The sequence below is a fragment of the Pan paniscus genome, chromosome 8 (genome assembly GCF_029289425.2).
Source record: "Pan paniscus chromosome 8, NHGRI_mPanPan1-v2.0_pri, whole genome shotgun sequence".
Taxonomy (NCBI): domain Eukaryota; kingdom Metazoa; phylum Chordata; class Mammalia; order Primates; family Hominidae; genus Pan; species Pan paniscus.
Window position 1 is genome coordinate 76,204,674 of NC_073257.2, and position 17,056 is coordinate 76,221,729.

Below are 17,056 nucleotides of genomic sequence, written 5' to 3' on the forward strand. Positions count from 1 at the left end.
TGATGGTGACGTACAGAAGGGGTCTTGGTGCAGATGTCATTTCTGTTTGTTAGTTTTCCTTCTAACAGAAGGACCCTCAGCTGCAGGTCTGTTGGAGTTTGCTAGAGGTCCACTCCAGACCCTGTTTGCCTGGGAATCAGCAGCGGTGGCTGCACAACAGCGGTGGCTGTAGAACAGCAGATCTTGGTGAACCACAAATGCTGCTGCCTGATCGTTCCTCTGGAAGTTTTGTCTCAGAGGAGTACCCGGCCGTGTGAGGTGTCAGTCTGCCCCTACTGGGGGTTGCCTCCCAGTTAGGCTGCTCGGGGGTCAAGGACCCACTTGAGGAGGCAGTCTGCCCGTTCTCAGATCTTCGTCTGCATGCTGGGAGAACCTCTACTCTCTTCAAAGCTGTCAGACAGGGACATTTAAGTCTGCAGAGGTTACTGCTGTCTTTTTGTTTGTCTGTTCCCTGCCCCCAGAGGTGGAGCCTACAGAGGCAGGCAGGCCTCCTTGAGCTGTGGTGGGCTCCACCACCCAGTTCGAGCTTCCAGGCTGCTTTGTTTACCTAATCAAGCCTGGGCAATGGCAGGCGCCCCTCCCCCAGCCTTGCTGCCGCCTTGCAGTTTGATCTCAGACTGCTGTGCTAGCAATCAGCGAGACTCCGTGGGAGTAGGACCCTCCGAGCCAGGTGCGGGATATAATCTCCTGGTGTGCCGTTTTTTAAGCCCGTTGGAAAAGTGCAGTATTAGGGTGGGAGTGACCCTATTTTCCAGGTGCTGTCTGTCACCCCTTTCTTTGACTAGGAAAGGGAACTCCCTGACCCCTTGCGCTTCCCGAGTGAGGCAATGCCTCGCCCTGCTTCGGCTCACGCCCGGTGCGCTGCACCCACTGTCTTGCACCCACTGTCTGGCACTCCCTAGTGAGATGAACCTGGGTACCTCAGATGGAAATGCAGAAATCACCTGTCTTCTGTGTTGCTCACGCTGGGAGCTGTAGACTGGAGCTGTTCCTATTCGGCCATCTTGGCTACACCCCCAGCGGCCAGACTTTTAAATGACAAAGTCAACTAAGTGTCTTTTTCAATCAAGTCCTTTTCATTTGTTTCCTTAGTATATTCTTAAGTAATAATGAGCTATTACTCCAGTTATCAGGTGTTTTCCTTTTGTTTTTAGTTTGGACCGTGGTGAACTCAGGGCTCCCCCTTCCTCCATTTTAAGCTGGTGAAAGAACAGAGGTCTGGCAACAGTTGGTATCCATAGTCACAGTGTGGTCACTGCCTCCAACAAGTGAGATGGCTGGAGCTTCTCTTTTATAAGTGATTGATGGCGGTGACACCCAATTTCTGCTTTTACTGGGGACATTGAGAGATGGGCTTCCTGTAATCACTAATAGAAATATTACAGGTAGCAACTATGCATAATTTATCTGAAAGAAAAGATATATTTTGTTTGGCTTTTTTTTGCTTAAATTTCATTATTAATGTCTTAAATTAGTTTTAGGGATGAAATGATCAAGGTCTTGTGGTACCATGCTCTAAAAACACAAGTGACAATTGCATCCATTTCTCCTCAGATAAAGAAGGGAGCGTCACATGGGAAATAGTCAAGAACTGCCTCCAATTTGCAGCTCAGGATTTCCAAGAGTCCTCCTGGCACAAAGTATGAAGAGCAGACTCAAAATTAAAAATGGTCTTGATAATTGGATGATGGACAGAAGCCAACAAGAATGTAGTGGGATATTAGGAAAAACTTCTCAAGGGACCTATGGAATGATTTGTCTTTTAATGAGAATAGAGGATACTAATCTTATAAAAGCTTTTCCTTCAAAAGAGTGTTACCTTTTCACTTAAATATGTCTTTATGTCTACAATGAGGGAAGACAGACCACTTATAACAGTGCCATGCTTGAAGTTCCTTTTGTTTTGGAGTTGGAATTCTGTGTGCAAGCACGATTGAATTGTGTGTCGGCAATGAGGATTCTCATCCAAAGAGATTGTGTGTGCATGTGTGTGTTTGTGTGTATGAGTGTGTGGTGCTTGGTTGGTTGATATAAACCTGGATCCAAAGGTGGCCTACTCTAAATTAAGTTGACATGCCAGAACTTCTTGGATATACTAGAGATCATTGGTCCTTAAAGTGTGGCCCAGAAACCCCTGAGAGTCCCTAAATCCATTTCATAGGCTCTGTAAGTTCAAAGTGATTTTTATAATAATACTAAGGTATTATTTTCCTTTGCACTGTGTTGTTATTTGCACTGATAGCTCAACAAAAGTGGTGGGTAAATGTCTAGCTGCTTAACATGAATCAAAGCAGTAGCTCCAAACTGTACTTATGATCACTGTATTTTTCATTCCCATGCTCTTGTAGTTTTTTTTTTAAAGCCAGTTTTACTTAAGAATGCTCTTAAGAAAAAAAAAGAATGCTCTTAATAAAACAGTAAAAAATTAATTTTATCAAATATCAAGCCTTGAGTTTCTGACTTTTGGCTTCAGACATAAGTACAAGAGATTTACAGAGACTGTTTAGCTCTCACAATTGTGAAAGTAAAATCCTAGTAATAGATCTCTTATCTTATGTATCATTTCTAGTGGTTCAGTTTCTCTGATGGAACCCTGAGTGATACAAATCTTAAAGAGGGAGCTCAATAGTTATCTTCAAATATTTTCATGGTTATTTTTTGGCCAAAAAAGCAATTTTATTTTGTGTTGATTCAAAGTTTAGAATGCAGTTCCCACAGTAGAGTGAGAGACAGGGTGGTCTTTGGACTTGGAGATGGACTAATTTGGTTTAGATTCCAGCTTTGCCAGTCACTTGCAGCTTTGGTTTTCTTATGTGTAAAATGGGGATAATAATTGTACCCATTTCATAGTAAAGAGAATTAAATGGGTTAATATATGGAAGGTACTTTAAATAGTGCCTGTCATAAACTAAGCACTATTAAAGGTTCTGTTAAAATTCTTAAAAGTTACAGGGAAATAGATTTTGCCTCTTTAGGAATTTTTAAATCATTATAGCTGTTCGATAAAGTACAGTTGATCCTTAAACAACATGAGGGTTTGGGTGCTGACCCCCTGCAGAGTCAAAATCCATGTATAACTTTTGACTCCCTAAAAACTTAACTACTAATATCCTACTGTTGACCAAAAGCCTTATTGATAACATAAGCAGTCAATTAACATATTTTGTATGTTATATATATTATGACTGTATTCTTACAATAAAGTAAGCAAGAGAAAAGAAAATATTACTAAAAATCATAAAGAAGAGAAAATATATTTACTATTCATTAAGTGGAAGTGGATTATTGTAAAGATCTTCAGCCTCACGGTCTTCATGTTGAGTAGGCTGAGAAGGAGGAGGAAGAGGAGGGGTTGGTTTTGCTGTCTTGGGTGACAGAGGCAGAGGTGGTGGAGGTGGAAGGGGATGCAGGAGAGGTAAGCACACTCGGTGTAACTTTTATTGAAAAATATCGGAGTATATGTGGACCTTGCAGTTCAAACCCATGTTGTTCAAGGGTCAGCTGTAGTGGAATGCCTTGCAAAGAACAAAGCCTCCCTTGACTCTCACCAGGGAGGCAAGACGGAAAAGAAATATGACTTTTTAGTACAAAGACTTAATTCAGCCATTTGTTAGTTGTGTCATCACAGCAAGTCATTTAATCTCTCAAAATCTCCATGTCATCATCTACAATATAATTTAAGGGAAACAACATGATTAAAGGTGCTTTGTTATCTACAAAGTGACCTACAAATGTCAGTCCTTGTTATTTCCCTGAAATCTTTGAAGCAGAATCTGGTTGAGCTTCTCTTTGTCAATGACACCAGAGAAAGGATTCTTGTATTGAAGAGACGTTTGGACTAGATAATCCCTGTGGCTTTCTCCAGCTCTGAGAGTCTATGAACTGTTTCTCAAGTAGCCTGCCTGTTGAGGTTTGTGATCATACTAAAGGAATTAATAAGGGAAATTAAAAAAAAAAAAAATATATATATATATATTTTTGCCAGAGGGAATGAGATGAAGCTGTACTAAATAAGGAAATTAAATCAAGCAATCAGTTTGGAAGGTTGGCTCTTTCCACATATTATTGTCTCAATTTTAGTTGTGGTTGTTATTTGTTATTTGTGGAGGTCCTGCTTCATTTGAATTACAGCCAGTTCTACTTGAAAGTGTGCAATTCCATCTTCCATACTAAGGTTTAGGATAATTTGACTTTCTCGTTTTCTTTCTCAGAGCCTCAGATTGTTATGGTTAAAAATAAAGTATTTATCTTCAGTTTAGAAATCTAATAAAACTTTGACAGGAATGTGAAATGGTATAAAGCATCTCTTCAACAAATCCATCTGAATAACACTTTCTGACAATCAAAAAACCTTCAGGGCCACCCCTTAATGACTTTTAAAGTCTTAACGGATTTCTACTAAGGATGCGAGAATGACTGAAAATGGGTTTTAAAGTAGTGCTAACTTGTTTGTTTTAAAATCCCTCTCTGATTTGGGTTTTGAAAAGGGTTTGAGATATGCGTCCATTAAAATGTAGACTGATGAAGTGATTACGATAATGAGAGCATTACTTGCCTCTGGTTTGGAATTACTAGAGAACTGCTCCAAGGTAAAAGTTTTGTAAAGAAAAAAAATGTTTCTGAGAGACTTAGAGTCAAGCTGCAGAGGAAAGATGGTAGCTAGAAATCTACCTTCTAAGACCTGGGTGATTGTCTGTAATGATGTGAGGCCTTGGGTATCCTAAGGTAGATCTAACCGAAAGTGGGCAAGTTTAAAAGATGCAATGTTTCTTAATGCCTGGGCACACTGTAAGAGTTAACTAGGGTAGATTTTCAAGATCATGAATTGCCAGACCTCTGTCTTCAAGATTCTGATTTAAAATATCTGGAATATAGACTAGAAATTTTATAAAATGTATATGAATATAAATTTCCAGGTGATTCTGATGATTGGCAATGTGTATAAACCACTGGAATGATGTACTCCTCAGGATCTTAGGTTTACATAGAAAAGAATGCAATTTTCAGAGTTAATTTTAAGAACTGAGTTGTTGTGGGTGATCTTGATGCATTTGAATCTTGATTGCTAGTCTTGAGGGTCTTAGGGAAGTAAGAACTAGTTGTCAACTCGGACTGATAATTGTAAACTGAAGGGAATTCAGAAAATGGGTCAGTTTCTGTGAGTTAGTTACGTTTTTCTGGGTCCCTGTGATTATAGAGAACAGTCTTCTGTCCACATTTGATAGACAGAACTAAATGTAACTTAAACATGTACCTTCTGATTTGCTGAGGTATGGGAACACTGTTAGGAAGGAAAATAGGCCCAGATTTTTGATCCAAGGTTGTCTTATAAAATCTTATTTAATATTTTCATCATATAAAACTGTATTGTTGGGAGGCTGAGGTGGGTGGATCACAAGGTCAGGGGTTCGAGACCAGCCTGACCAACATGGTGAAACCCCATCTCTACTAAAAATACAAAAATTAGCTGGGCATGGTGGTGGGTGCCTGTAATCCCAGCTACTCAGGAGGCTGAGGCAGGAGAATTGCTTGAACCCAGGAGGTGGAGGTTGCAGTGAGCCGAGATTGCGCCACTGCACTCCAGCCTGGGCGACAGAGCGAGACTCCGTCTCAAAAAAAACCCAAAAAAACCCAAAAAAACTGTATTGTATTTATTGGTGTTTGGCGTTTGGGTCTTGGGTTTGGTATGCAACAAAACTTAATAGGTGTTTAGTACATATTTGTTGAATGAATGAATTAATTAATGAAATATAACTTGTGTTCGCACTCAATGTACCATAGGTTCACTCTGCTTTATCAAATCTATGATCCTAATTTATTATAAATCATTTTTGTAAATACAATATTTACAAGTAATTTAAAAACCTTAAATGTGTTCAGAGAATTTATTGTTAAAGGTTATCTGGCAATAAATTCTTCCTGAAGGGAAACAGTTTCATGCAATGGAAATGACATTTTCTAATACACCTATAAGGCAAGAAATACATTTTGAGTATTTATTTTCTTAAAAGATAAAGGATATACTTTAGAGATTTGAATGTAACTCTTCAGGTAATATTGGCATAGGTTAGTAGGAGAAGCTGCAGTTGCCAATGGGTCACAGTAGTTTAGAGTGAAGAACGGAAAATAGGAAGCTTGCAAGATAACATAAGAGAAAAGTGTCTTAGCACTCTGCTTCTAAAGTTCTCTGATGTCGGGCTTAAATCTTGAGTCCCTTAGTTTTCTGGGGTAGAAGCTATTAGTGCTTACCCATATCTGCCTTTTTTTCTACTGGCCTCACAGTGGGAGCCCATTTCCCACTCTGCCCTGCAATTAGGTGTTGTGGTGACATGATTGAGTTCTGGCCAATAGGATGTGAGTGGAAGTTGTGTGCATCAGTCTAAGCCTTTTGGCTTAGAACAGGTGTCGTCTCTGGCCTGGCCCAGCATAACTTCTGCTGAGAATGGCCCCATTCCCTTCCTCCATCTGCAGGCTGCATGCAGGGCATCAGGCAGAAGACTCCAAGGCTCCTTCCATCTTGTGATCCTGCCATTCCCTAGAGTCTCAGACGTGAAATGTGAGATAAACCTCTACTGTGAAAGCCATTGAATTATTGGGATTGTTCATTACTGTGGTAAGCTTAGCCTGGCTTACATAGTTTCTAAGCACAAGGACAAAAATATGAAATTGGGTCCCTTTAGAAATTCACAGAGGTAGTATGCAAGAGTGGTTTAACACATGCATGAGCTTTGAAAACATAAGGAGTTTACTAAAGTAAAGTCTGCTATCATCTCTATTGTGTAGCTATGTAGCTTAGGGTCAGTTACTTACCTTCTTTAGGCCTCAGTTTCTTCATCTCTAAAATGGAGATAATTTAAAAAAAAGACATCCATGTGGCCAATAAACATATGGAAAAATGCTCAACATCACTAATCATCAGAGAAATGCAAATCAAAACTACAATGAGATACCATCTCATACCAGTCAGAATGGCAATTATTAAAAACTCAAAAAATAAAAATAAAAACAGATGCTGGCAAGGCCGTGGAGAAATGGGAATGCTTACATACTGCTGGTGGGAATGTAAATTAGTTCAGCCACCGTGGAAAGCAGTTTGGAGATTTCTTAAAGAACTTAGAATAGAGCTACCATTTAACCCACCAATCCCATTATTGGATATATTCCCAAAGGAAAAGAAATCTGTCTATCAAAAAGAAACATGCATTCATATGTTCCTCAAAGCACTATTTACAATAGCAAAGACATGAAATCAAGCTAGGTGCCCATCAACAATGGATTTAATAAAGAAAATGTGACACATATATACCATGGAACACTACGCAGCCATAAAAAAGAACAAAATTATGTCCTTTGCAGCAACGTGATGCAGCTGGAGGCCATCATCCTAAGCAAATTAATGCAGAAACAGAAAACCAAACACCATGTGTTCTCACTTGTAAGTGGGAGCTAAACATTGGGTACACATGGACATAAAGATGCGAACTACCAGAGTGGGGATGAAGGAAGGGGAGCAGGGGTTGGAAAACTACCTATTGGGTACTATTCTCACTACCTGAGTGACAGGATCAATCATATTACATACCTCAGCATCATGCAATAGACCAATGTAACAAACCTGCTTATGTTCCACCGAATCTAAAATAAAAGTTGAAATGAAAAATATATAAAACGGATTTTTTGTTTGTGTGTGAGATGGAGTCTCTGTCGCCCAAGCTGGAGTGCAGTGGCGTGATCTCCACTCAATGCAACCTAAAATGGAGATATTTATAGTACTCCCTCAAAGGATCATTGTGAGAATTGAATGAAATTATGAGTAAAGTTAGCTATTATTATTAGAAATGACAACAACTACATTTTAATTTATTCAAGTGCATTTTGTAAGTGCTTCCTACGTCAGGGCAAGGAATTTGGAAAGGATAGAAAGAGTAGCAGGACCCATTTTTGCCTTCAAAGAGTCCCCAGTCTAGGAAGATAATTGGAGGACAAACCAATAATTACAGTATATGAATGGTGTTGTGAGTCTGTAAGCTTTTAAATCTGATGATTTAAAAGATAATATATTCATATGCTAAAGATATGCATCAGTAGGTGGAGATAGAAAATATTCTTTTCAATATGTATATATATAAATAATTTTAAAATATTTTTAAATTTAAATTTAAGGATTTTTTTTTTTCAAACTGGCAATGAATTTACAAGCCAGGCTGTTTTTCTGGAAGTCAATTAGCCCTTCAACGAATGCTAAAAGTGAAGGTTTGGTCATTTCAGGGCAATATTTGGAGCCTTGTAGACAACTTCAGATGATTAATTTATTCTAACTGAGTAAGAGAGGTGTGCTGCAGTGTGTCCTCAAGGCTGACTTTTTAGTGATAATTTTACTCAGTCAATTACCTCTTTTTCTCTCTGTCAATTTCATCCCCACCAAGCCATCACAGTACACAGAGGATAACACAGGTGGGTGATAAAACATAGGGTTTGAGAATCTATCCATGCCTTTTCAGGCTCTGGGAATTTCACCATGAAAAGGGATTGGCACAATGAAACACGAATTCAACGTCCATTTAAGCATTTTTGAGCTAGTGTGAGCTTTAGAATTGAAGAGAAATCCCTAAGGATGCTTATGCAAGAGCCTAGTAAATGTTTTTTTCTTGACATATAAACAAATATTTTTTCTAGCTATTCGTTTCCAGGCACTGTGCTAGGAGCTTTAGGCTTAAAGATAAGTAAACAGGAGCCAAAATTTTATGGAAAATTTTTTATTCAAATATTTCAAATTTTGTAAGTGCTGCAATCAATAAATATTCTAATTGTCATGGTTCCACTGAAGCCTTGTCTATGTGATGCTGTGATCAGGAGAGAGGCTCGAGGTTGTGGCGGCTCAGCTGCTGCTTCAAAGGAGTATGGGAGTTTGTGGATGGAGAAGAGAGTGGTGAGCTTTGCAGGCAGTGAAGACAGGATGTGCTGGTACAGGACTCTTTAATTGTCATGACTTCTTGATTTTCTGGGGTATCTTAAAAGAGACTTTGGCTCAAAGATCTGGGAAATTTTATTAAACTTGCGACATCTACCAGACCAAGAAGTTAGACAGAGCTGCTAAACCTAACTTTCACAAATATTCCCTGAACCCCCATATGATTATTTTCTCAATCTAGCCTCCTCCCATTACTATCACAACTCTCCTAATGAAACGAGCAGGAGGAGAAGTTTCTGACATTTCCCTCTCCAGAGGCCTTGTCTTCTTTGCTAGTTTATGATTTATAATTGTTCATCAAAGTGCTCTGAATATCCCAAGTTACCTAAAATTAACATACCAGTTCACTGGGTTTGATACTATTGGAGAGATGGGGAAATATTCTCAAGCAATTGGTTGAAATCAAGGACATAAAAAGAAAGGCATTTTGCAAATATTTGGTTATTAAGATTTTCTGCCTAGAGGGGATAAAGTCAGATAATGGGAAATAAATGAGATCAAAAGTTTCCTCTATGTTTTAATATTAACTTTCTTTAAGAGTAGTATTTGGCCTCTTTAACATCATATCTTTATCAAGACAAAGGAACAGAAGCATAAGAAAGCACTGAGTGCTTTGGGGTGATATGTGGATATGGAGTATCGGGAGTGGACGTGAGGTAGGGGTGGGAGGGTGGAGTGGAAGAGTGAGGCCAATGAAGTAGATGAGTTTGACTATGGAGCACTTTGCTTATCACATGGGGCTTTTCTAATATGAGTAATAATCTGTTCCCAAACATCTAGTGAAGGTAATAACTTTAAAAATATACCTTTCAAGTTACAAGACAATTTCCCATTCATTATCTCCCATGATCATTACAGCAATTTGGAGGTGGACTGGTGCCTGCCCTAGGTCACACAACAGAGACTGAGATGCGTCTTTCTGAAGGCATGCTCTCTCATTTACTTGCTGAGAACAATTGGGATGACAGACCGTGAATAACTTGTTGTCTTTGGGCATTGAGATTATAATGGATAATCTGGTTGGTAATCAGATTTTTTTAACTTGATGAAACTTAATTCTGGGATTACTGCATCTGACTTGAAGAATTTAGGCCACTAACCTCAGTGGGACTATGTTTCTGCTTGACTGGGGCTTTGATGGCTTATTGCCTGGGCATTGCAGTTTCTGGGCACCTCAGATATTAATTGAGGAAGAACCCAATGACTCTGGCTCTATAGGAATTTTTTTTAAAATTTTAATTACTTATTTATTTATTTTGGAGACAGAGCCTTGCTCTGTCGCCCAGGCTGGAGTGCAGTGACACAATCTTGGCTCACTGCAACCTCTGCCCCCTGGGTTCCAGCAATTCTCCTGCCTCAGCCTCCCGAGTAGCTGCGATTACAGGCACCCGCCACCACGCCCGACTGATTTTTGTATTTTTAGTAGAGACTGGATTGCACCATGTTAAGACAGGCTGGTCTTAAACTCCTGACCTCAGGCAGTCTGCCCACTGCGGCCTCCCAAAGTGCTGGGATTACAAGTGTGAACCACCGCATCTGGCCTGGCTCTACAGGACTTTTTAAAGAACCTCTATCCCCAAGTCACATATGAATGGTCAGTCTGGGGGGATTCCATGGACTTCAATTATTCTTTACTAAATCCTCCCAGGGCTCCGGAGGCCTTATTCATTTTTTCCTTAGTCTTTTTCTTTGTGGTTTTATAAATTTCCAGTCTATGAACTTTAAGTTGGAGAACTGAGCTGAAAAAGAATGCTTAGATCTGATTCTCATTTTTTAGCACTACAATAAACTATTTGTTCTAAAATAGCTTTATTTTCTAAGTCTTATTCTTCCAACAGGATTGTAAGTTACTGGAGGGCAAGGGCCTTTCTTCTAGATCCTTTGTTTTTCACATATTACTTTTGACCCTTCTAGCCTTTATATCCTGATTTTAGAAAGGCTCAAATAAAATCTTGCATCATGTGGAAACGGCAGAATCGGGTAGTTAAGAGCCTAGCTCTGGAGGAAGATGGCCTGGCTTTTAAAATTACAACTTCATCACTTACTAGCAGCATCATTGTAAGGAAATTACGTAACTCTTTGAGTTATATGTATATATATCAAAGAGTTTTATATATATATAGTTGTGGGATTAAATTAGATACTGCACTTGGCACAGTGCTTGACACATAATGATCAGTAAATGTTGGTGGATCATCATAAACAATCATTGTCTTTGTTTTGTGCTTCTATCACAGAATACCACAGATTGGGAAATTTATAAAGAATATAAGTTTATTTTCTCACAATTCTGGAGGCTGGGAATCCAAGCTCAAGGTGTTATAGGACTGTCTACTTAGTTTGGCTAAAAATGGGGTCCTCGTCATATGACCATGAAAATTTAGGCTCGCAGACACTTTGAAGGGTGAGAAGGGCAGGGTTTATTGGGTGAAAAGGAAAAAAAGGGAAACAGGGACTGTCCGCAAAGCCAGAGTCCTGCTAGGTGCCCTTACCACCTCAAAGATTAAATTCCAGGTTCCATCAGGAAGAGGAGGGGCGCAAACTTCCCAAGGCTCCACCCCAGCGTGCACTCCTCCCAGTGCGCAGGCCAGTTGGAGTTTCTCTGGGGACCCCTTATCACCTAGCTGTCTCAAAAGTATTGGCATCTGAGGTCTGGTGAGGGCCTTGTGGCTGCATTCTTATACGGCAAAAGTTGGAAGGGCAAGAGAGAGTTAATGCACTCCTGTAAGCCCTTTTTATATGAACGTCAGCCCATTTAAGGGGGTGGAGACCTCAACATCTAAACACCTTCCAAAAGGTCCCACCTCCAAACATCATAACATTGGGATTAAGTTTCCAACACATGAATTTTGAGGGACACATTTAGACCATAGTGGTCATCATCTTTTTATAATCTTCATCATTCTTTTCCCTGGGGATGGTTGATGATAATGCAGTTAGGTACCTCTATAACTTCTTAATTAATTTTGATTATTTTCAGCCTGGAAAGAAGTTCTTGGTAATGTGTCACAGGGCTCCAATGGCTTTATACAGTTTAGATAAATTTAGAAGGCATCATTAGTCAGTTAAGGATGACCACAAATGTAGGAAGATCAGAAAATATAGAGCAGATAGATTCTAAGTTTGAAATGATGAGCTAAGACGGCAAGGCTACATTTACAGAGACAAGTATGTAGAAGTGTATTCAAGTTAAAGGTCAAACATACAAAAATAAAATGGAATATATACAGCACTGGACAGACCTGGCTGAATAGAAGTTAGTGGGAAAAGATCTTGGGAATTTTGTTGATCAGAAGCTGAGCCTGAACTGCTGGTGTAGGGCTTTTATTTAGAGAACAATACCAACTTAGACTACATTAATCAGAGTGTAGTGTTCAGGTCAAGGGAGGTAACTGTCCTGTGGTCTATCATGCCAGTATGAGCACACCTTGAAATATTATGTTTAGGTTCAGGTGCTTTTGCAATCATCTTTTTGCCATTTTTATTAAAGGTTTGAGCTTTTTAAAATTAGCTCTGAATAAAAGTAATCAGAAAGGGCGCAGATTTGTTAAATCAGCCAACGCCACTCATCATTTTGTAGCTGATAACTCTGGTGATCAATTATAATTTAGAGGGAACTTTTTTTTATGCCTTTCTCAAGAGAGAGTCTTACTTTGGGTTTGACCTGAAAAGCCAGTTATGTCACTTTATTTTCTGCTTAAGCATTAGGCCAAGTTTCTTTTTGACCTTTTCATTCTCATTGTGTATTACCTCTTCTCTATTTTTCTCTTGCCTCCTCTGCCACTCAGTACCGCATCTCTCTTCTGTGCTTCCTCTCATTATGTGTTCTCACTGTGCCTGCTACTTTAGCTCTTAATTTGATGCCTTTTTATGATCCCCATCCTCTCCACTCTCTCTATTTAGGGGTTCCCTTTTCACTGCAGCTGGTTAGATAATTTTACCTAGGATTTTCATAGCTTAATGATGACTCATATAATTGTATACTTTTCAGATTGTACATTAAAAAAATACAGTGACAGTCAGTGATCTTGCCAAAAGGAAACTAATGGCAAAACTTTTGGAATTTAGAGCAGGCTGGTGCAGGGGGGATGTCTTTTATTAGGGCCCCATCATCAGGGACAGTGCCTGGTGATTGTGGTAGATGAAACAGACAGAGTGGCATTTCAGTACCCACAAAGTTCCTTTTTGGGTAGGGCAGAGGGCTTGACAAGGGGTATTAGAAGTTCATTGAGCAATGAGGGGCCAGGATAGAAAATTGGGGTTGTTGAGGTTATTTGGCTCTGCTTTTATTCTTAGACCAGAAAGTTCTGTTGACATCTGGACTTGATCTCATTTAGCTGGGGGGTGGGAAGGGGGGGTTCTTCTGGAGGCAATGACTGGACCTCATTTCCTAGTTCACTGATGGTGACTAATTCTGGCCATGCCAGAGAGAAAGAGGAAGAGTATTAGGCAAGTGGAACTTTTAGAGACAATTAAATCAGACAGTTTAAGCTGCAACTTAAATGAGTTGGAGAGTACTTATTATTCCGTGCATGTTCACGCCTTAACTGACCTGTGGCCATCTCACTTCACAGCCATATGATTCTCATTCTCTTCTCTAGTGAGGGAACCTGGGATACCCATGTTGCTTTTTTTTTTTTTTTTTTTTTTCTGCAGAGCTTATACATTTCTCTTGGATATCTTCCATGACTCTTTTTTTTTTTTTTTGGCCAGAAATTATGTCAGTTATATTACGGGGGGTGATTTATGTAAAAGATGTTAATGACTTAAATGGAAGAAATTTTAATAGAGATACTAACGCAGTTGTAATTACTTTAGTTATTGCAAAGCAAAATGTAGCAAGACAACGACTTGAAGTATTAACCAGTGCATTTTCGCAGTTGCATGTCTTTCTTATTCTTTAGGGAAGGGAGGCCACAGAAAGAATGATTATAAGAAAAAGGAGTCATTTCTTGCTCTTGAGTTTCAAAATATAGTTTTGGAACCCAAGGCAGAGATAATAGTGAGAGAAAGGCACAAGAGACCAATCAAATATTCGCCCTGCCCTGGAGAGGGGCCTAGGAGAGCTGAGGGAAAGTCAGGGGACCCTAGGAGTCCTCAAGGCTGGGAGAAGGGAAGGAAGACTGAAATTTGGTGTGAGAGGTATGGCCAGGAACCAGGCGGGGAACACAGATGTCAGCCTCAGTGGAGGCACAGTAGAAGGTTAATGACATCCTGGGACTCAGCTGATGAGTTACAGCTCAGGGATGGCAGTGTGGATGGATGACACTCAAAGCCCAGACACCTCAAACGTCCTGACACTGTGTAATCTCCTCTGTCCCCAGCCTGCACCAGATGCAACTCCTATAGAAGAGGGAAATCCTGAACTGACTGAGCGAACTCTCAGAATTGACCATGATTCACATTTTTACCCTTGACAGAAAAAGGATTCAAGGAACACATTACATTTCTGTTTTAGAAAAATAAAGTTGTATTTTTGCATACCTGAATTTGTTCTCCTGACTGTAAATGCTTTAGGAAAAGGCACTGGAGGTGAGTTATTGACTGAATGGGCTGTTTCCAGGTTGGAAAAAGAGCACTGAAATGCAAGTCAGGAAATTCAGAATTTAGTGTTGGCTTTGCTACTGCTTGACCTTGGGCACAAATCTTTCTCCTCTGGGCTTGTCTGTCTCCATTTATGCGACTGGCCTGGACTGGGGCTTCCTAACCTAGTGGCAAAAGTCTCTTGGAGGGCCTGAGGAGTTTTTCTAAGGCATCTGCATCTACATATGAACCAATCATTGCTGTAGATGAAATAAGTAATATGCCTTTGTCCACAAGTACCACAAATTTTAAAAATGTTTGTAGATCTATTGTGGTCAATAAATGTGATTAATTCATTTAAAAGCACCACTGGTTGGTTGCGGTGGCTCACGCCTGTAATCCCAGCACTTTGGGAGGCCGAGGTGGGCGGATCACGAGGTCAGGAGTTTGAGACCAGCCTGGCCAACATGGTGAAACCCCGTCTCTACTAAAAATACAAAAGTTAGCTGGGCATGGTGGCATGCCTGTAATCCCAGCTACTCGGGAGGCTGAGGCAGGAGAATTGCTTGAGCCTGGGGAGGCAGAGATTGCAGTGAGCTGAGATTGCGCCGTTGCATTCCAGCGTGGGTGACAGAGTGGAACTCTGTCTCAGGAAAAAAAAAAAAAAAGCACCACTACATTTTGATTCTAGTTTATAATTCTTCTCAATTGAGCAAAATAAAAATTGTAACTGCTATTTAGACATTGTAGAGGAATCCTTCTAGTCCAAATTTTAGTCTAAAATGTGGTTTCTGTGGGACTAGAGGATTCCTAAAGAACCATTCTAAGCCTCACTGGCCACAATCCTAAAATAGAGTTTATGTTCATTAGAGATCAATAATTACTGATACATAATTATGCTAGAAATGGTTGATTCTCACACTCTGACAGTGGTACTAATTGATTTATCTCAGAAATATAAAGAATCAATAATAGAGGAGATGTTTTAATCACTGCATCCAAATAATCTCTTCTCTGATACTAAAAGTCACCCTCCATCTATCTCTGGAAGGGTGTAATGGTAAAAACTTAGGTTCAAATGTTGCTCCTTCTGCCTATTTGTTGTGTGTCCTAGATGAGTTAACTAACCTTTCTGAGCTGGATTACTACTATTCCTTAAAATGAAGATAAAAGTACTCATTACAAAGGGATGTTGTGAAGATAAAATGAGATAAACTGTGAGCCCATTATGTGGTCTGGCATAAGGAAAATAGTCAAAAATGTTTGTTCCCCTTAAAGCCTTTTGGAAAGCTTATTTAATGTAAAGGTATAAAAAGGCAAAATAAATTAACACTGGCTTAAATATAAAAACGTGTAATTTAAACATTGAATAAGCAGCAATTAAAGCACATGTTCACTTGCCGCCTCGTCCAGGGCTGGTTTGGAATCATCCCATTCACTCCACGTAATGAACAATGCGGCTTGACCGCCTGGAAAGCAATTCGGCACCGGGTCCTGTCTCTCTAAATCTCGGAAGAGCTTTCACCTGTTTTCGTCCCAAGTCTTGTCTTTCTTTCTGAGCAAGTACTGAGAGTGTATTGTTCAGCAGCCCCCATTCAAGTGCTGCCAGGAATGAGATCGTGGAGGTGCCCTCTATTGTGAGGTCTTGAAGTAGAACTTGAATGGAGAGAATGTGTTTTCAAAATAATTTAGTTTGAATGCATTTTCACTTTGGTGGGGAGAGGAAGCACAGATGGCTGAATCAGGACATGTGCCAGTTCTTTCCTCACACCAGGCATCCAGTGAATGCAGGCTGTGGGAAAATGAGCTTTAGGGGAAGGACGAAGGCTAAAAGAACCCAGAAAGTGCTTGCATGATGTGGTCCCTGGTCCACCATTAAAAACAGCTGTGTGGGGGAGTCAAGGGGCTTTGCTAAGAGATTAGGCTGGCTTCGGAAATATTTGCTGCATTGCAGACCCTGAATAATAGAGAAAATTGATCTCTATTAGTGCCTTCAGGAACTGTTCTATTGGAGAGAGTGGCTTGGATGGGAACAACAAGTGTTTGGGAGACCAGATCCCTCCCCCCAGCAAGAAGCTTGCCAGGATGTAGGTTTCCCAGGCTCACCTGCTATCCTCCTCCAGCTCTGCCAAGCCGCCGAGTTCCTGGCTGGATGCCACTCCCTGAAGCTGTCAGGAAAGTTGTTTCACATTTCCTGATCCTCTGATTTGCGGATCCCAAAGCAGCAGCTTCTTTGCTTCCAACTGCTTCATTTACTCCTTCCCAAACACTGCTGCCTGCACTCCAACTGAGTTACTGAAGTTCTTTCAGCTTCCAGGGAGCAGACAGGCTCGGGTTGTCTGAGGTTATGGGAGTTATTGTGGGGATACATGAGCGGGAGGATAGAAGACAGAAAGCCTTTCAGTAGCCAAATAGTCAGCCTCAAGGAACAGAGCAGATGTTTCTCACTCAACGGTAGCGCTCCGTGCCTGGGTTAGTTTGCTAGGGCTGTTTTAACCATGTATCATAAACTGGGGATGTAACAGACATTTATTGTCTCTCAGTTCTGCAGGCTAGAAGTCT

General features: G+C 40.2%; 1 long non-coding RNA gene across 3 annotated transcripts in view; it reads right to left on the bottom strand.

Annotated features, from left to right (window-relative positions):
- The window catches only part of LOC117974615 (uncharacterized), a 55,691-nt gene extending 38,853 nt beyond the window's left edge, over positions 1-16,838 (bottom strand). For 2 of the 3 annotated variants that reach the window (XR_004664690.3, XR_004664688.2), the window contains exon 1: positions 16,601-16,833. This is a non-coding gene — a long non-coding RNA (uncharacterized LOC117974615). Of the gene's footprint in view, positions 1-14,455; positions 14,550-16,600 lie in introns of all 3 variants that reach the window. The other variant, XR_008619947.1, reaches the window with a different exon arrangement.
- Positions 16,839-17,056: the final 218 nt, after the last annotated feature.